Source organism: Silurus aristotelis (genome assembly GCF_946808225.1).
Source record: "Silurus aristotelis genome assembly, chromosome: 7".
Classification (NCBI taxonomy): Eukaryota; Metazoa; Chordata; class Actinopteri; order Siluriformes; family Siluridae; genus Silurus; species Silurus aristotelis.
In genome coordinates, this window is record NC_139580.1 from 2048937 (window position 1) to 2069791 (window position 20855).

Here is a 20855-nt window from a genome sequence, read left to right on the forward strand (position 1 = left end):
TGAACTTGAATTAATATAAATAGTTTGTAATAATTACTTAGAGCTACAATCACCATGAACTGTTTTACACTCAAGTGTCCATCAGTGAACATTTGGAAAACTGAACAATGACAGAACTATAATTAATGGATTTTCGGTGTTACACAGATGAAGATGGGTTGCTTTTTTTTTTTAGTCTAGTCCATCTCACTGAGTTTTTAATTTTTATTTGACACTATAACCAATGGCTCGCTCACTAAAAATACATTTACCGGGACAAATGCATTGTAATCAAAGTCTTGTTTTTCACTACATAGTTTCATTGTACTTTCTATTTATTCAGATTTTTTTATTTCTTTTCTTTCTTTATTCAATCTAAAACAAAACCTTGACTTTCAGCTTTTACCCCTTGTCACCACTAGATGCTGCTCATGTTCCTTCTCTCTCTCTCTCTCTCTCTCTCTCTCTCTCTCTCTCTCTCTCTCTCTCTCGCGCTCTCTCTCTCTCTCTCGCGCTCTCTCTCTCTCTCTCTCTCTCTCTCTCTCTCTCTCTCTCTCTCCTTTTTCCGCCACATTGACTATTTAAAGCGCCTTATTTAATTTGTTCTCTGTTTCTCTGCAAGTTTTCTGTTACTTTGTACACGAATGTTTGCTGTTTGTTTGTTACTTTACCCTCTGTTTTATTCTCTTTTTTTTATTTTTACACTTTAAAATTTTTTTCATTTCATTGTTCCCCTTCATATCTGCAATAAATTTATCATCATCTGTACAACTGTCTCTGAGTCTCCACACGTTGGTTCACGGTGATTTCCGTGGTGCGGCGCTACAGAGTCACTCACTCTCGGTTCGAGTCCCGATTCTGATACTTAAATATATCAATCAACATACTCAGAGTTTTTAATACAAAGAAAAAGAGTCTCGAGCTGATTTATTTAATACAAACTTATTACAAACGTTAGTTACACATTTCATTTCTGTCACAAACATTTAATTAATATGTAAATATTTCTATATTAAACATCATTTATCAGCTCAATAAAACAGGAACAAAAAACAACACATTTCCACACCAGTAGGGGGCGCTCTAACAATACCGGAAATCCAATAGCAATTTAAAGTTTGTAATAAATCCAAATGCTGATGTCACTAAATGATATTAAACAACTGCATGTTTTTTTCTCTTTTTCTGTAGGAAATGAATCTGCACTCTGCCACTTTTACACACAAAACAGAAGCTGTTTATAGAAACACATCAGATTTGGACAGAATGTTGTTCCCGTAAATCAGACATTTACCTGCCTGCCACGCCCTGCTCCTGATTATAGATCTGTAGCAATATCAGGAAAATATTTATCATTTTATTATGTTTAATTGCGTAGAGTCCATATTCTTCTTCTTCTCCTCTTTTTTCTTCTTATTTGTTCTCAATCAGCAAACCTTCTACAAATCAGTACAATTCACACATTTTAATATTGTCTGAGCAACAAAACAGTGTAAAAGTTAATTTCATTTTGAATGTGAATCTGATTATATGAGAATAAACCTGATAAACATACTGAGATCAAAGCAGAAAAAGAAATGACTAAAGGAGGAGAGGAGAGGAGGAGTTGTGGGTCATCAGCATTTGGCAACTAAAAAACAAGTTGTGTAAATAATGTTATTAAAAAATACAATCCAGAACAGTTTATTTAATCTCAATAATAAAATACAAATATAGAGGTTTCATGTGTAAACACCAATTTAATAACCTTATTAAAGCTTTCATTTCTAGCAGCTACATAAACTAAAAAGTATATATTTATTACCATGTTTTAAACATTTTTCATTTATATACAGTATGTTACAAAAGTAATCCCATTTTAGTATAAATTTCCAAGGACAATATTATAGAACTGAAACTTGGTTATATTTTAGAGTAGTTAATGTGCAGCTTGTATACAGTACAGATTTACTGTCCTCCTGAAAATAACTCAACATGCAGCCATTATTGTCTTATTAACAACTAAAGTGAGTCCACCCTCAGTGATAACAGCTGCACATGGTATGAATGTCCTATTCATCACGTTCATGTGTTTCTCTGCTTGACAGAACCATACAAATCTGTGTATCTTCTATTAGAGCAGTTACAATTTGATGCTCTGAGTCCAATTCTCTCATACTGACCACTGGATGTTCAACATGGACCTCGTGATAAAGAGTCTCTGAGGATTTAAGAATTAGAAATGTTTAATTGTAAATTAAATTTAAAATTGTAAGAATTGTAAAACAGTTACAGTTATATTAAAGTGATTGCTGAAATGTGAGGGGTGTACTCACTGGGACCGCGACATCACTGCCGGATGGCTCTGGATCCGGCGACCTGCGGCTGTCCGAGGAACCATGGGTTACCCTGCCACCTTCATAGGCAGTCGGAGGCAGTACGACCTCCTCCTTGCAGCCAGGTGGCGGTACAATGTCCCTTTCGCGGCCAGGCGGCGGTACGACGTTCATTTCGTTGCCAGGCGGCGGTACGACGTCCTTTTCGCGGCCAGGCGGCGGTACGACGTCCCTTTAGCGGCCAGGCGTCGGTACGACGTCCATTTTGCGGCCAGGCGGGCGGTTCAACGTTCCCTTTGCGGCCAGGCGGCGGTGCAACGTTTGATTTGCGGCCAGGAGGCGGTTTGACGTCCCCTTTGCTGCCAGGAGGCGGTTTGACGTCCCCTTCGCTGCCAGGTGACGATGTAACGGCACCCTCGCCGCCAAGTGGAGCTCTCCTGGAAACTCTGGGATGGCACGGCACGAACACGGGAACCCCAGAACAGGGCGGCGTGCTTCTGGAAACTCTGAGGTGGAGCGGAGCTCTCCCGGAAACTCTGGGGTGGAGCGGCGTGCTCGTAGACATTTGGAGATGGAGCAGCACCCCCACAGGAACCCCGGAACAGGGCGGCCCGCTCTTGGAAACCCTGGGGTGGAGCGGAGCGCTCATAAAATCCCTGGGGCGGAAAGGAGCTCTCCTGGAAGCTCTGAAGCGGAACGGAGCTGTCCCGGAAACCCTGGAGTGGAAAGGAGCTCTCCTGGAAACCCTGGAGCGGAGCTGTGCTCTCTTGGAGGTCCTGGAGCAGGGTGAGGATCTCCTGGAGGCCCTGGGGCAGAGCGGAGCCATCCTGGAGGGCCTGGAGCAGGGTCTGGAGTAGGGTGGAGATCCCCCGGAGGTCCTGGTGTGGAACGGTGCCTTCTGGGAAACTTTGGTTTGGAACTGAGCTCTCCGGGAAGCACTGGGGCGGATCCGGGCGGGAGAGAGATGGTGGAGATCCGCGGTGACCATCCCTAGTTCCCTTGTGAGAAGCCGGATAAACCGGGCACACGAGCCGAATTCGCCTCCAGCCGTACTCCACAACTTGCTGGCTAGAGAGATGGACTCCCCAGACAGCAGAGAGATGTGGAGCGTGATCTTTGCTCCCTCCGTTATGTAGGAGGCTGAATTCGACTCCACATACCCACCGACGCTCCGATAAAACCCGCCCCATTCTGCCGGAGAAGCGAGCCGGGAATCCCGTGACATCACCGAGGGGGCGTGGCGCTGCCGAGCATGATCCGCGTGAAACGGCAGCGGATGTCAGGGTTTTTCTTGGGGCGGAGCTTGGCGGCCGCTTCATCGCGGCGGAGCGAATCCTTCCTCCGAGGTTCGGTTTGCACCGGGACCACGGTGGTAATTTGATCATTGTTCCTCCTTTTTTTTTTTTTTTTTTTGAGTATTCCCTTTCGGGGGTTCGTTATTCTGTCAGGGTGCGAGTGAAACAGGAGGCGGACGCCAGAATACAGCTCGCTCAGGTTTAATGATGAGAGAGAGGGAGAGATATACACACGAGCACACTCACACACGCACACAAACACACTCACACACACGGCAGTCCTTGGGTGGAAAGAGACCGAGGTGCGTTGGGGGAGAAGTGTATTATTCCGGTACCGGATAGTAGAGTCCGAATTTAGAGGACAGCATGGAGTACTGCATGTAACTGGGAAGCCATACAGCAGTACGTAAAACCTAACACATTCAATAATGAACGGCGAGTTAATGTGAGTGAGGGGTTTATGTAGGAATGGGGTGGAGTGATGATGAGCTTCAGGCATGCATCGTTAAGCCTGGAGCTCCAGAGAGATTGGAGGCATGATTGATGATGAGCCCCAGGTGTGCATTGTTAAACCTGGAGCTCTAGGGAGAGCGGAGGCATAAAGAGCCACCAAAGGGGGGCGTGGCAGGTGGATCCCTGACAGTACCAGACGTGTGCACATAGACTGGGATTTTACTTCCAGATGTAAAAGTCAACTTTTTTATTTCTAAATAATGCAAACCTGTAAAATTAACATAGACAATAAGAAATAAACATGTTATGAGATGAGACCAAAGCAATTAAAAACAAACCCATTTCCCAGCCACATAACAGACAGGAATTGCAGGAAAATTCTGAATAAATACTGGCAGTATTTTATTATTAAATGTGAGTAATTACAATAAAGCAGAGTAACTGCAGATCAGCAGCTCTGCTACAGAAACATCTTTAAAAAGTCATAATTAATGCCATTAATGTAAGAGTTCCTACCTTATCAGTGGAGTTGGTGGTGTGACTGAAAAAGCTGCATGATGTTAATTTTCCTTAAAGAGAATTTCATTAGTATAAATATAAAATCATAAATAAATATTCAGCCTGTAATTTCACCTCTAGTCTCACCTAGAACCCTGCTGCAGAACACACACATGCAGATGGTTATTAGGACGGAGACGGAGCACACACACATTACAATCACATTTTTAATCCAGTCGTTAACATTTCTAGCAGGCGGCTGTGAATCTGAAGCCTCAGATGAAGATCCATTATTGCTGCTACCTAAAACACACACAGAAGCACACAGAGATAATCTCTAGGTTACAAACGTAACCCTAGTTCCCCGAGGGAACGAGACGCTACGTCAGAACGCTTGGGGAACGCTCCTGCGTTGTCCACGCTCTGAACCGGCGATGTCGCGTAAACCAGGAAGCTACAAGATGGCTGTGCGGTGGTAGCGACATTAGCTTCTGCAGAGAGAGAAGGTAAGTGTTGCAGGCATGCAGGGAGTGTGGCACAGATATGCAGCTTCTCGTTTCCTCGGGGAACTAGGTTTACGTTCATAACCTAGAGACGTTCCCCTTCGGGAGCTCGAGCTGCGTTGAAACGCTTTGGGAACGAGTGTCCAATCACGCCACACTGACCATACCCTGCCCAGTGTGTGAGGGCCTCGGCACCTGCACGCAAGACAGAGGAGCCTGGAGTGGCTCTGGGTCGAGGCCACAACCCAACAAGGACAGTGGGGGGGGGGGACCAGCCCGCAACGTCGCAAACTCCAGGAGTGATACTCCAGCAGACCAGGCCGTAGAGGCCGCCACACTCCGGTGGAGCGAGGCCAGACCCCGATCGGAGCGGGGACACCAGGACTCATACCTAAAAGGATGGCATCCACTACCCACCTGCTTAACGTCCACCCATCGGCTAGGAACCTTTCCTATTAGGGCCACAGCAGACATACAGCTGCACCGACCGCCTCCAAGGACTCGTCCTGTGGAGACAAGCATTCAGTGCTCGCACTGGACACAGCCGGGTCTGTAACCCCTGGTCGGGGGCTATAAACAGAGGAGGGCAGAATGCCTGTAACACGACACATTGTGTGGGAGCCGCAGGCACCTTAGGTATTCACCCAGGCTTCGTGTATAGAAACACTCCAGGCGGGACGGGGCAACTGCCAAGTCCCAGACAGGCACTCTTAGTCACGTCCCGGGCCTCAGCCTTTGGGTGCCGTAAAGGAAACGTGTCACCAATGGGTGCCTACCCAGCGAACACGGAAACCTTTAGGGTTGAAGGGGCTAACCCTGTGGTAAACTGTTTCAGTAAAAAACCCCTGATGGTTTATGTACGAGACCACCGCAGTATTGTCCGAGCGGACCAACACATGGCGATCTCTCAGGACTGGGAGGAAGTGTTTTAATCCCAAAAACACAGCCAGCATCTCCAGGCAATTTATGTGCCACGAGAGACGTGGGCCGCTCCACAGACCCTGGGCAAGGTGGCCACTCATGACCGCTCCCCACCCCGTGAGGGAAGCGTCCGTTGTTAGCGTTACGCGACGACAAGGAGTCCCTAAAACTGGGCTTCGGGACAGAACGTAGGGTCCTTCCATGCATCCAAGGCTCAAAGGGCACACCGCGTGACCTTGATGGTACGATACAGACTCCCTCAGGGGGAGAACCCTTCTGCCCCGGAGCCACCACTGGAGGGGCCTCATGCGGAGGAGGCCGAGTGAAATTACACTGGATGCTGCCGCCATGAGACCCAGCAGCCTCTGGAACTGCCTCACAGTGAGTGGCAGGCCTGCTCCTACCCTCCTGACTGCGGTGAGGATGACTTCAACCCGAGCGGGAGACAATCGTGCCCGCAACCCGGCCGAGTCCCATACCATGCCGAAAAAAGTGGTTCTCCGTGCTGGAGAAAGTACACTCTACCCAGCATTTCAGTCTGAACCCCAGGACCTTCATGCAGGCAAGAATGGCCTCTCAATGCCGAACTGCCTGGTGCTCCAAACTCCACACCTCCTGTGTGAGGTGAAGGACGGCTGCGTGGGAGCATGCAACCACCAGATCTAACGTATGCCAAATCAGACCTCGGATTCGACCTGAGACACGACCTCTCTAAACAAGTAACCCGAACCCGAGCCTCATAAGTGAGTGGTTCAAGGAGTGGAGATCCAGAATGGCATGCAACCCGCCGTCCTTCTTCGGAACAATGAAGTACGGGCTGAAGTAGCCTGACCCTCTGACCGAGGTGGAGGGAACAACCTTGATGGCCAGAGCATGCACGGGTCACACCAGGGTGGGACACATCCCGTTAAACCGGGGAGGAGAAGACGGGAACTGAATCGCGCAGCCCTTCTCCACAGTACATGGGACACATCCCGTTGAACCTTGGAGGAGAAGACACGAACTGAATCATGCAGCTTTTCTCCACAGTACACAGGACCCCCGAGAGACTCCTGGCAGCCCTCCAGACTTACAAAGTTTACACAGGGAGAACCAACCCCTCGGGGCTGGCCCCTGACCCACTCAGAGTGGCTGGAGCGGTGCTCTGCAGCCCACTACACCTCCTGAGAGGCTGCGGATCCCCCCTATCTGCAGCAATCTTACGGGCGGAATACGGGGAGCAAACCGCTGGAGGAAAGCTGCGCCCTGAACACGACCCGTGGCAGGGCTGGCAGACAGTCCTCCCGAACCCGAACGACAGGAGCAGTGTACTGCGGCCGTTGAAGCCTCCTGAGAGGCAGCGGATGACCCCTCCATCCGCAAAGAACTTCGGGTGGAATAAGGGAGTTAACCGCTGAAGGGAGGCTGCGTCCTGAACACCCTGTGGCAGGGCCGACACACCGGCCTCCCGGTGGTGCCGGGGAGGGACAAGCACCATAGCATGAGATGCACACCACCCTCCAAGATGCAAGCTGTCAGGCTTAAGCACCACAGCCTGTACATTAGGGGCGAGGACAAACCTCAGATCGCCCCGCCCCTCCATGGGCTCAGAGAGACGCCAGGGGAATCGGGTGGCAACGCTCTCTCTCACTGGGCTATTTCGCTGTGCCTGGACGTACCAGGGCATGGCTGCCGGCGAGCAGCCCCATTGGAGCGGCGAGGAACTACCACTAAAACGCCACCGCGGTCTCCTGAACCCGCCAGCAATCGCCCTTACCCACAGCGTCACCAGGTCATTCTAGGAGGGGTCACCGTGGCCTTTAGAAGGAAGCTCACTCCATCACTCATAGCAAGCCAGCCTGGTATGCCTGCAACACACTCATCGTGTGGAAGCTACCCGCAGCCTGACCCGCCGCATAGCCCTACCTACCAGAGCCAAGCGGCTCTTCATAGGCAAACCTTCATAGATGCAGCACTTAGGGAGAGATAGCTAGCTAGCGTCACTACTTAGACCCAATAACATTCACGCTCAGCGAGAAACATTGGAAAGCACGCGCGCACACAGGCCTCCCAGGACCCAGACACCTCGGTGCGCAGATCAGGGAAGGCGCTGAGGCTGTGACACAGGGCGCTGGAAACGCTCATCCAGCTCACTGGGTACATGCTGCTTCTGCCACCCGACCGGACAAGCTAGATCCAGTTTGGACCCGGCCCGTGCCACGACCTCAAGCTCCACGTACAGCACAGGCTGCGAGGAGTCCGCAGGCTCGCTAGCATCCACCATCTCATCCTCCTCGGAGAGAGAGAGACATATTATGCCGCACCGCCCGCACCGGGAGATGAAGCAGCCACCAGGCATGCTTCCCCGAATTTTCCGAAAATTCTCCCACCTCAGAGGAAGAAATACGGAGCATCGCGTCACATGCACCGGAGAAGGAACCGCCAAATGAACGCTATCCCCGGGGAATGGGAGCCCGGCTTGCAGCCGGGAGCGCATAGCCACACGGCTAAAATGTTAACAACCGATACCCTCGAGAGCCGACTAAGCACGCTCCTAAGCTAAACAAACAACGCATCGGCAGACGGAATTCTGCCTGCATTCAAACTCATGACTGCACAGATAACACACACAAAGCACTTACCTGAACGAGCAGAAACTAATGTGGCTACCACCGCACAGCCATCTTGTAGCTTCCTGGATTACGCGACATCGCCTGTCTATGACGTCACGGTTTGCCTATTGGCTAGATTACACACGTGGTTCAGAGCGTGGACAACGCAGGGGCGTTCCCAAAGCGTTTCGACGCAGCTCGAGTTCTCGAAGGGGATCTCAGTATAGTGCTGAGGGAAACTTTAGACTTCTGGAAGACTCAGTGTGAACTTTACATTCAGATCATGTGATTAATGATCCATGAATAATAAGCAGTTTTGTGCTGCAACAGTAATATTGGTCAGTGTTTTATTCAAGTTTATTCAGGAAACTGCTAAAGAAATAAAACAATATGTTTAGATATTTGTTTTAACTTTACAGGTCACTCCCTCATTAATATCATCAACATCAGTGACATCATTTCACTTTTAATTATTTGAACTCTAAAAATAGTAAAACTAAATATAAAATCATAAGCAAAAACTTTCCATTTATTTTCATTTAATGTAAATTTAACACTCACTATATATCTCCATACAGATTAAAAAAAAAACTTTATAAATTAATTATTTTTTAAAGTACATTGTTATAACCTTTATAAATGTGTGTATATGTTTATTGTCTGTTTTACTGCTGGAAAATTCATGTACAGTGTCTGAATAATAACTTTTATAAGATATTATTATATATTAATATTTACAAGATATTATATATAGATACAATTTAGTTTGGTTAAAGTTTAGTTACTGACCTGTAAAGTTCAGTCTGATGAGTTTCCCAAACTGAATGTGTGTCTCATCATTTCGACCTCCACAGTATTTATTTGTAGTGAACTCACCAAACAGCAGCTGCAGAGTAAACAGAAGCAGATACGCTGCCATTTCTAACACACTCCCTCCTCTGAGCATGTGAACAGAGATGTTCTAGTGTTCTGCTTTAACTGCTTCACCTCCTACATCCTGTCCTTCTCTTCTGCTTGGAGAGTTCAATACACTTCTTACATCTTATTTTACATTCTGACATTTATATTTACTACAGACTGAGGAAATAAATACATTTAAATACAGAAAATACAGAAAAAATCTGAGGTAAATAAATGAACAGACAAATTAATTACCACATTAACAAAGACACACAAAAGGATAAAAAGCTATACAGAAACAAATTAAGTAAAAATAAATAAACAGTGAATCTAATGAGGAAATAAAAAACATGTCTGCAAAGTTGAAAATTAAATGGAGCAGATAAAAAAAGAAAAGAAAAAGAAAAGTTATTGAGTGTGTTCTGGGGTTTAATTCCCATGATAATGATGACATTTCTACACCAAACCCCACCCTCCCTTTAAACCCTTTAAATATCAGAATATCTATTAATACATTCATCATTTCATATCTACATAATACAAACAAATAAATCTTATACATGAGAAACAACAAATTACTTTAAATATCATTAAAATAAAATTCAGTTAATTTGTATTATATTTTAATAAATATAAAATGTATGATTTTGAACAGTTAGATTAGGATTTCTGAAGATTACTGAATTATACTGAATTGAGTTTTGTATAAATAATTGTGTGTATCTGCAGATTGTTTTGTTTAAAAGCACTGATGGAGGAAAAGAAACAACTCTGCATGGTGAAGAGCAGAAACCACACTGCAAAACTCCTATTCCTATTAATATCTGCTGATAAAACCACAAACACACACACACACACACACACACACACACACACACACACACACACACACACACACATACAAACACACACACAAACACACGCATAAACACACACGCACGCACACACACACACACACACATCCCCACACACGCACGCACACACACACACACACACACACACACACACACACACACACACACACACACACACATAATCAAAGGTTGATCAAAGGTTACCATGACTATTGACCAGTCAACCAGAACACATGATAAACCATAAATTTAATAGCCAACTCTTCTATCCCTATCCAAACAGATCCCGGACGAGCCCCCACTTGTTTCTTTCCCACCTTGGCTAGGCCTAGGGGAGTGTGGGAACAATAACCATTTAGTTGTTACGGGTTGTTTGGACAAAAAGCAGGACCAGAGTTTAGAGACATTATTGTTTTAATGGTAAAGTGCAGTAACAAACAGTTTCCAAGTATGTTTCCAGAGTCAAGAAGACGAGACTCACAGCGGCAAAAGAACATGGACAGTGCTAAAGAAATGAACATAAGAAAAAGGTCTACTCTCGGCTGTATTTCGGAAGATTAACCTAACTAACAAACAGGAACAGACTAGCTGACTACGCTACGCTACGCTACCAGAAAATACAGTGGGTGGCACCTGCCCTCTAACCTAACCCCTTTAACTGAACAATAGCAAAACATACGTGGTGGAATGTAGGTGCGCACACATTCTTACCTGTTCTTAACCGGAATAAATGCTCTTTTACATCTTATATTATTTTAGATCATTTTATATATAATGTGTGTGTGATCTGTTTAGAAGCTCAAGCACTAAAACACATCAATAAAAAGTGATAAAAGGACACTATTGTTTGTGTACATCTGCTGTTGGTGGTAGTAACCACACTGTGAATCAGGTAAAAAAACCCTCAGCTGGGGAAAGTGTCAGATCTGTTCTTCTCTCAGCATCTATTCAACCGTCACTGACCTCAGCTTCTTAACTGAAGCTTCTTCTTTACTTTATTACATTAAGTGGCTGTAAAGAAGATGATGTGATGTTTGTACACAGACCGTAAAATGATTACTGATCGCATTTCTAAAGCAAATTTCAGGTTTATATTTAGATCATTTACCACAAACCCTAATATTTCATTCTATTGTGTTTTATTTGTTTAGTGATTTTAACTAAACAAATAAAACACAATAGAATGAAATATTAGGGTTTGTGGTAAATGATCTAAATATATTAGTGATTTTAACCCTCTCCTTGAACTGCCACCTTAACGTGGTGGAGGGGTTTGAGTACTCGAATGACCCTAGGAGCTATGTTGTCCGGGGCTATATGCCCCTGGTAGGGTCTCCCAAGGCAAACAGGTCCTGGGCGACGGGTCAGACTAAGAGCGGTTCAAAACCCCTTATGAGAGATACTACATCAGGGACCGTGACGTCGCCCGGTATGGCGCAGCCGGGGCCCCACCCTGGAGCCAGGCCCGGGGTTGGGGCTCGTATGCGAGCGCCTGGTGGCCGGGCCTTCCCCCACAGGGTCCGGCCGGGCTCAGCCCGAAGGAGCGACGTGGGGCCGCCTTCCAGTGGGCTCACCACCTGCAGGAGGGACCGTAAGGGGCCGGTGCTAAGAGGATCGGGCAGCAGTCGAAGGTGGAGGCCTCGACAACCCGATCCCTGGACACGGAAGCTAGCTCTAGGGACGTGGAATGTCACCTCGCTGGCGGGGAAGGAGCCTGAGATTGTGCGTGAGGTTGAGAGGTTCCGACTAGAGATAGTCGGGATCACCTCTACGCACGGCCTGGGCTCTGGAACCACACTCCTCGAGAGAGGATGGACTCTTTACAACTCTGGAGCTGCCCATGGTGAAAGGCGTCGGGCTGGTGTGGGTTTGCTTATAGCCCCCCAGCTCAGCCGCCATGTGTTGGAGTTTACCCCGGTGAACGAGAGGGTCGTTTCCCTGCGCCTACGGGTCGGGGATAGGTCTCTCACTGTCGTGTGTGCCTACGGGGTCTCTGGGAGGGGTGCTGGACAGTGCTCCGACTGGGGACTCCGTCGTTCTACTAGGAGACTTCAATGCACACGTGGGCAGCGACAGTGACACCTGGAGGGGCGTGATTGGGAGGAACGGCCCCCCTGATCTGAACCCGAGCGGTGTTCAGTTATTGGACTTCTGTGCTAGTTACAGTTTGTCCATAACGAACACCATGTTCAAGCATAAGGGTGTCCATCAGTACACGTGGCACCAGGACACCCTAGGCCGCAGGTCGATGATCGACTTTGTGGTCGTTTCATCTGACCTACGGCCGTATGTCGTGGACACTCGGGTAAAGAGAGGGGCGGAGCTGTCAACTGATCACCACCTGGTGGTGAGTTGGATCCGATGGCGGGGGAGGAAGCTGGACAGACTCGGCAGACCCAAGCGTACTGTGAGGGTCTGCTGGGAACGTTTGGCCGAGCCTCCTGTCAGAGAGATCTTCAACTCCCACCTCCGGCGGAGCTTTGACCAGATCCCGAGGGAGGCCGGAGATATTGAGTCCGAGTGGACCATGTTCTCCACCTCCATTGTCGAAGCGGCCGCTCGGAGCTGTGGCAGTAAGGTCTCCGGTGCCTGTCGAGGCGGCAATCCCCGAACCCGGTGGTGGAAACCGGAAGTAAGGGATGCCGTCAAGCTGAAGAAGGAGTCCTACCTGGCCTGGTTGGCTTGTGGGACTCCTGAGGCAGCTGACGGGTACCGGCAGGCCAAGCGAACTGCAGCCCGGGTGGTTATCGAGGCAAAAACTCGGGCCTGGGAGGAGCTCGGTGAGGCCATGGAGAAGGACTATCGGCTGGCCTCGAAGAGATTCTGGCAAACCGTCCGGCGCCTCAGGAGGGGAAAGCAGTGCCCCACCAATGCTGTTTACAGTAGAGGTGGGGAGCTGTTGACCTCAACTGGGGATGTCGTTGGACGGTGGAAGGAATACTTCGAGGATCTCCTCAATCCCGCCGTCACGTCTTCCATTGAGGAAGCAGAGGCTGAGGGCTCAGAGGCGGACTCGTCCATCACCCAAGCTGAAGTCACCGAGGTAGTAAAGAAACTCCTCGGTGGCAGGGCACCGGGGGTGGATGAGATCCGCCCTGAGTACCTCAAGTCTCTGGATGTTGTGGGGCTGTCTTGGCTGACACGCCTCTGCAGCATCGCGTGGCGGTCGGGGACAGTGCCTCTGGAATGGCAGACCGGGGTGGTGGTCCCTCTTTTTAAGAAGGGGGACCGGAGGGTGTGTTCCAACTATAGGGGGATCACACTTCTCAGCCTACCTGGGAAAGTCTATGCCAGGGTACTGGAGAGGAGAATACGGCCGATAGTAGAACCTCGGATTCAGGAGGAACAATGTGGTTTTCGTCCAGGCCGTGGAACACTGGACCAGCTCTATACCCTCTACAGGGTGCTGGAGGGTTCATGGGAGTTTGCCCAACCAGTCCACATGTGCTTTGTGGATTTGGAAAAGGCATTCGACTGTGTCCCTCGCGGCGGCCTGTGGAGGGTGCTCCGGGAGTATGGGGTCGGGGGCCCTTTACTAAGGGCTGTCCGGTCCCTGTATGACCGAAGCAGGAGCTTGGTTCGCATTGCCGGCAGTAAGTCAGACTTGTTCCCGGTGCATGTTGGACTCCGGCAGGGCTGCCCTTTGTCACCGGTTCTGTTCATAATTTTTATGGACAGAATTTCTAGGCGCAGCCAGGGGTCGGAGGGTGTCCGGTTTGGTGACGACACGATTTCGTCTTTGCTCTTTGCAGATGATGTTGTCGTGTTGGCTTCATCAGACCAGGACCTTCAGCATGCACTGGGACGGTTTGCAGCCGAGTGTGAAGCGGCTGGGATGAGAATCAGCACCTCCAAATCCGAGGCCATGGTCCTCAGTCGGAAAAGGGTGGCTTGCCCACTTCAGGTTGGTGGGGAGTTCCTGCCGCAAGTGGAGGAGTTTAAGTATCTTGGGGTTTTGTTCACGAGTGAGGGAAGGGTGGAACGGGAGATTGACAGACGGATCGGTGCAGCTTCTGCAGTAATGCGGTCGATGTACCGGTCTGTCGTGGTGAAGAAGGAGCTGAGCCGCAAGGCGAAACTTTCGATTTACCGGTCAATCTACGTTCCTACTCTCACCTATGGTCATGAGCTCTGGGTCATGACCGAAAGGACAAGATCCCGGATACAGGCGGCCGAAATGTGCTTCCTCCGCAGGGTGGCTGGGCGATCCCTTAGAGATAGGGTGAGAAGCTTAGTCACTCGGGAGGAGCTCGGAGTAGATCCGCTGCTCCTCCACATCGAGAGGGGTCAGCTGAGGTGGCTCGGGCATCTGTTCCGGATGCCTCCTGGACGCCTTCCTGGGAAGGTGTTCCGGGCGCGTCCCACTGGGAGGAGACCCCGGGGAAGACCTAGGACACGCTGGAGAGACTATGTCTCCCGGCTGGCCTGGGAACGCCTTGGTGTCCCCCCGGAAGAGCTGGAAGAAGTGTCTAGGGAGAGGGAAGTCTGGGCATCTTTGCTTAGACTGCTGCCCCCGCGACCCAGCATCGGATAAGCGGGAGAAGATGGATGGATGGATGGATGGATGGATAGTGATTTTAACAAGAGACATTTTCCTAAAGCATTTTCCATTTTCATGTGCCCAGTGTAAATTAAGTCTGGTCATTGCATGAGTCACCACCTGGAGAACTTCCCCAACGCTTTCATCACACGAGGAGCTCTCAGAGGCGGCGCTCTGAATTTTCATAATACCGGAGAGAAGAGAAAAATTCGGCTCGGTTTGAGGAACACACACACACACACACACACACACACACACAAACAGTCTCTGAAGACAAAGAAGGTGTGTCCATGCTGTATCTATTTATAGCCTTCAGATGACGTCACCTGTGGAGGTTATTTAAGCCAAATTCTTGGCGCTTTTCACACACACACACACACACACACACACACACACACACACACACACACACACACACACAGGCTTCATATCCGGTCAACCAAACAATGTTCTCATAGCGTTATGGAACACATTATCGAGTGTAGCTTTTGATAGTGAACTCATTCCTGTTTCCATCTGCTGCAGATGTTAAAAAGATGTTAAAAATTTAAATATGCACACTCTCTCTCTCTCTCTCTCTCTCTCTCTCTCTCTCTCTCTCTCTCACACACACACACACACACTGCAGAGAAAATAACACTGCTATGGCTTCTTCAAAGAAGGATCCTCTGCTTATTGACCATAGCATTCCTGAGAGTGAGTGGGAAGTTCTCCTGCTCCTCAAGGACGTTCCCAGTCAGCGAACAAATCTGGCCCAGACTTGGCATTCATCTGGCACAGCTGGCATTCATCCGGCACTGGCATACAGCATGTGGGCCAAACATGGCCCGGTAGTATTCGGCCCAGATGTCAAGTATACATATGTGGGCCGCATACATATGGCCGATCTTAACCCATATTTAAAATCCATTTCAAATACCTTTGAGTAAAATCCCAATGTTTTAATTCACAAAGATATTTCCATCTTTCTGTATCTAATGCCTTCAAGTGAATCCAGGCAACAATTAACATTGATATTTCTGAATTATGAAAATCAACTGTAATTGTTTGATTTCAGTTGATAAGGTTTTTGCGATTAATTTAAACTTGTAGACCATTAAACCACCAATTAAGACAGTCTAAACATTTTCATTATATTTAATCCTTAGCTAAATCTAAAACTACTGGGCATGCGCACATCAGTATAGCGTAATTCGTGCTTGTGTGCTTTAGCTTTATCTTGAATCTACTCTCTTCTGGTAAGGTAGGATTCAGTCTCACTCGAGTTGTGAATTGTGGGCGGGGCTTACTCACTTGTAGTAGGTAGTTGGTTGTAGGTAGCCCCCCTTAAGCCAGTAATGCTTAGTGTTTATCTAGAAATTCTTATTTGTACTTTCTTGTAATTTTTTTTAAAACACATTGATTTCAAATTGGGAGATCAGTCATGTGCCTCAAACCCATCTCTGTAGTCATCTCTTACAGACACAGACATTCCCATCCACAGAACAGATGTCACATTGCCAGTAACCTCATCTACCCTCCCCTGTTGTCTCAATCTCAAACAGTGGTGGTAGGTGGGCTCTGGAATTGCCAGTCTGCTGTAAGGAAAGCTGACTTTATCTCAGGCTTGGCTTTCCACTACACCTTTGACTTTCTGGCACTTACTGAGACCTGGATATCCCCACAGAACACTGCTACACCAGCTGCTCTGTCTTCTGCCTATGCTTTCTCTCACTCACCAAGAGAAACCGGTAGAGGTGGTGGTACAGGTCTACTTTTATCACGAAGTTGGTGTTTCACACCTCTCCCTTTGTCTCATTTAACCATGTCTTCTTGCAATTTCATGCAGTTTCAGTTACCTCTCCAATCAACCTTTTCATCATTGTCATCTACCGCCCCCCTGGTCCCCTTGGAGACTTCCTAGAAGAGATTGACACACTCCTCAGTAATTTCCCCTCTGACAGCACCCCTCTGACAGTTCTTGGTGACTTCAACCTCCCATCTGACAAACTTCAGTCATCTTGCCTCTTGCCTTTTCTGAATACCTTCTCCTTGACATTTAACAGCTGCCCTCCAACACACAAGGGAGGAAATGTCCTGGACCTGGTTTTCACCCGCCCTACTCCAGCTACAGACATGACTGCCACTACACTTAGAATCTCTGATCATCACCTGGTTTCCTTTTTAATCACTCTTCCTATTGAACCTAAAAATAATTTACATGTCTCTCTTATCCGTCCTAACCTTCATTCTGTCTCCCCCTCCTATGTAGCTTCCTGTACTCTTTCATCTCTTCCTGACCCTGACTCCTTTTCCTCTCTACCCTTAGACGTTGCTATGGACTCCTTCCTCTCATCTCTTTCCTCAACCATGGACCTCCTTTGCCCCTTGACTACAAAACCCAAGAAGACTTCTTGTCCCACACCGTGGCTGTCAGAAGTTTTGCGCAGCAATCGACGAGAGCTCAGATCTGCAGAGAGGAAGTGGAAAAAAAAAATCACTACTCGATGTAGACCTCGCATCTTACCGCGCACTCCTGACTAAATTTTCTTTGGAGGTGACTTTTGCCAAAACTGCATTCTACAAGTAAAGCTTGAGGCCTCTGCACAAGATCCTCGTAAGCTTCGTAAGCCCCCCTGCTGCACCTGCTCCATCCTCCCTAACTGCTAATGACTTTGCCTTCTTCTATGATGAGAAGATTAAGAAAATCTGCCAGACCTTCACTTCCTCCCCAACAACGACTACACAATACAGCCGACAATCCACTACGCCTCTGTCAAGCTTCTCAACCTTAACAGAAGATGAGATACTGCAAGTCATCCAATTTTGCAATCCCACCACCTGTCCTCTGGATCCAATCTCTTCAACTATGCTTCAGACCACCACACAAGATCTCCCTTCATCTGCCCTTCATCTCCACAATCATCAATGGGTCATTAACATCTGGCTATGTACCAACTACCGTCAAGCAAGCAAGGGTCATTCCCATCTTGAAGAAACCTGCTTTGGACCCATCAGACATCAACAACTACAGACCGGTATCACTTCTCTTCTTTCTTTCTAAATCTCTGGAACGCTCTGTTTTTGACCAACTGTCTGTCTATCTCTCACAGAACAACCTCCATGATCCTAATCAGCCTGGGTTCAAAGCAGCACATTCCACAGAGAAGGCACTTTTGGCTGTTTCTGATAAACTGCATGCTGCTCGGTCAGCCAAGCTGTCATCTGTACTTATCTTCCTGGACCTTTCAGCAGCATTTGACACAGTCAACCACAAGACACTTTTCTCAACCCTCAAGAGCCTCGGTATCTGCGGAACAGCATGGGAATGGTTTGCTTCCTACCTGGAAGGTCGCTCCTACCAGGTAACATGGAGGGGATCCACATCTGCCCCGTGCAGACTCACCACTGGTGTCCCACAAGGCTCGGTACTTGGTCCCCCTCCTTTTCTCCCTCTATACCCACTTCATTGGTGAAGTCATATCCTCACATGGGTTTTCTTATCACTGCTATGCAGCTGACACTCAACTAATCTTTTCTTTCCCTCCATCAGATACCACAGCTTCCGCTCGGATATCAGCATGCTTGACAGACATATCTTCATGGATGAGTGCTCACCAACTAAAACTCAACCCCAGCAAAACAGAACTGCTGGTCATCCCAGGTGATTCATCTCCAGGTCAAGATTTCCAAATAACACTTCATGACTCTCTGCTCTCCCCTTCAGCCACTGCTCGTAACCTTGGGGTAACTATGGACAATGAACTGTCCTTCGTCCCACATGTCGCTAATATTGCTCGTTCTTGTCGATTTCTTCTCTATAACCTCCAAAGAATTCAACCATATCTCTCCATACAGGCTGCCCAGGTGCTTGTTCAGTCTCTTGTCATTTCAAGACTTGACTACTGCAACTCTCTGCTGGCAGGTCTTCCCCTAAACGCTATTCAAATGATCCAAAATGCAGCTGCACGACTTGTGTTCAATCAGCCCAAGTTCTCCCACACCACCCCACTGCTGCGCTCCCTTCACTGGCTTTCAGTAGCTGCACGTATCAGATTCAAAACACTGATGTTTGCCTACAAGGCCAAAAATGGACCAGCACCATCTTACCTCAGTGACCTCATCACACCTCACACTGCACCACTGCTCGACTGGTACCACCTTCTCTCAGAATGAGAGGTAAGTACACTTCAAGGCTCATCTCTGTTCTGGCACCGAGGTGGTGGAATGAACTTCCCCTAGATGTCCATACAGCAGAGTCCCTGACTATCTTCAAGCGATGACTGAAGACCTACCTCTTCCTGAAATATTTAAATTAGCACTTTCCAAGCTTGTAGAATTCAAGGGTTATATTTATAACAAGTTTGTAATCTTGCGTACCAGTGTAGATTTATTAATTACTAGAGACTGAAAGCACTTTCGTACGTCTCTCTGGATAAGGGCGTCCGCTAAATGCCGCAAATGTAAATGTAAATGTAAATGTAGGACCGTAATTCATTGCGGTATGTGGGCCAAGCAAAAGCTGGTTGTGTGGGCCGGAGCGGGGCCAGAGAAAAATTGCTATGTTGGTTGTTGCATTAATTGTGGCATCTCAGTTTACTCAGTTTAAGAGCCATTATACTTTACTACAAAGTGTCAGAGCATAGAAAAATTCTGCTTTCAACCTTTCCTGACTTTACACTACAACCAAAACACCACTAAATTAAAGACTACACTGAACTGATTAGGAAACATGGTCCACTTACTGAAGTCTTTTGTTCAAGCTGCGTGTAGAAATGTCTAAAATTAAGTTTACATTTTACATTAAAGTGCTTTGATTCTCCATCAATGAATAAATAAACATTGATTACAAACTTAAGATACCATCAGCCTAGAACTCAGTGGAGAGGAATTGTCGCATGCTTATTAATAAATAAATAAATAAATAAATAAATAAATAAATAAATAAATAAATAAATAAATAAATAAATAAATAAATAAATAAATTTGTTTCAGGAAGTGTTTATTCTGCACCCATTGTTGAAGACAGCCAGTGATTCAGCTGTTAGAAATCTAGGGGAAGTTCGTTTCACCACCTCGTTTTTTTTGGAAAATAAGTATTTGGTCACCTACAAAAAATCTAGATTTCTGTATCTTACAGACCTGTAACTTCTTTTTTAAGAGGCTCCTCTGTCCTCCACTTGTTATCTGTATTAATGGCACCTGTTTGAACTCGTTATCAGTATAAAAGACACCTGTCCACAACCTCAAACAGTCAGACGCCAAACTCTACTCCATCTTGCTTTTTTGTAGGTGACCAAATACTTATTTTCCACCATAATTTTCAAATAAATTCTTAAACAATCAGACAATGTGATTTTTTTTTTTTGTGGTTTTTTTTTCTCTTTTTTTTCTCTCATAGTTGAAGTGTACATATGCTGAAAATTACAGGTCTCTCTCATCTTTTTAAGTGGGAGAATTTGCACAGTTGGTGGCTGACTAAATACTTTTTTGCCCCACTGTAGGAATAAACTTTACTTGAACTTTGCTCTTAGCTCTCTGGTCCAGGACGTCTGATATATAAAAAGTTAAAAGTTGGCAAACATTTACTTTTTTCTGAATCTGTTAACAGCACAGGAAACGTCCTGGAACTTCACCCTGAACTTCAGCTTTAAGTCAAAACTCTTTTCCAGGCGTCTGAGACATTTTTTTGTAAGAAACTTGAAAAAAGAAGAAAAAGAGAAGTCAGAAGTTAAAAGTAAAGTATTTGCTTCTCTTCATTTTTAGTTTACAAACTCTTAATGAAATGTTTATTTTTATTTTTATAATGAAGCAGTGATGAAACTTTTATTAAGTAGTAATTCATAAATGTTTTCTTGTGATACAATACGAGACAAATAATTATCTGTAAATGGAATCTGTTCTCAGCACAGGAAACGTCAGGGTTGGGCCGGGTTTTTGCATCCTACAGCATCCTGAAACTTCGCCCTGAACTTCAGCTTTAAGACAAGCCTCTTTTTCAGGCGTCTAAGACATTTTTTACAAGAA

General features: G+C 46.9%; 3 protein-coding genes and 1 long non-coding RNA gene across 7 annotated transcripts in view; 2 read left to right on the forward strand and 2 right to left on the reverse strand.

Annotated features, from left to right (window-relative positions):
- Positions 1-20855, reverse strand: part of LOC310728923 (craniofacial development protein 2-like) — a 288545-nt gene that overhangs the window by 179616 nt on the left and 88074 nt on the right. The gene's annotated exons all lie outside the window — the stretch shown is intronic.
- Positions 1-20855, forward strand: part of LOC310728988 — a 412338-nt gene that overhangs the window by 143028 nt on the left and 248455 nt on the right. The gene's annotated exons all lie outside the window — the stretch shown is intronic.
- The window catches only part of LOC310728943 (uncharacterized protein), a 105683-nt gene that overhangs the window by 46613 nt on the left and 38215 nt on the right, over positions 1-20855 (reverse strand). The window lies entirely within an intron of this gene.
- LOC310728933 (uncharacterized protein) overlaps positions 1-20855 on the forward strand; it is a 71427-nt gene that overhangs the window by 22200 nt on the left and 28372 nt on the right. The gene's annotated exons all lie outside the window — the stretch shown is intronic.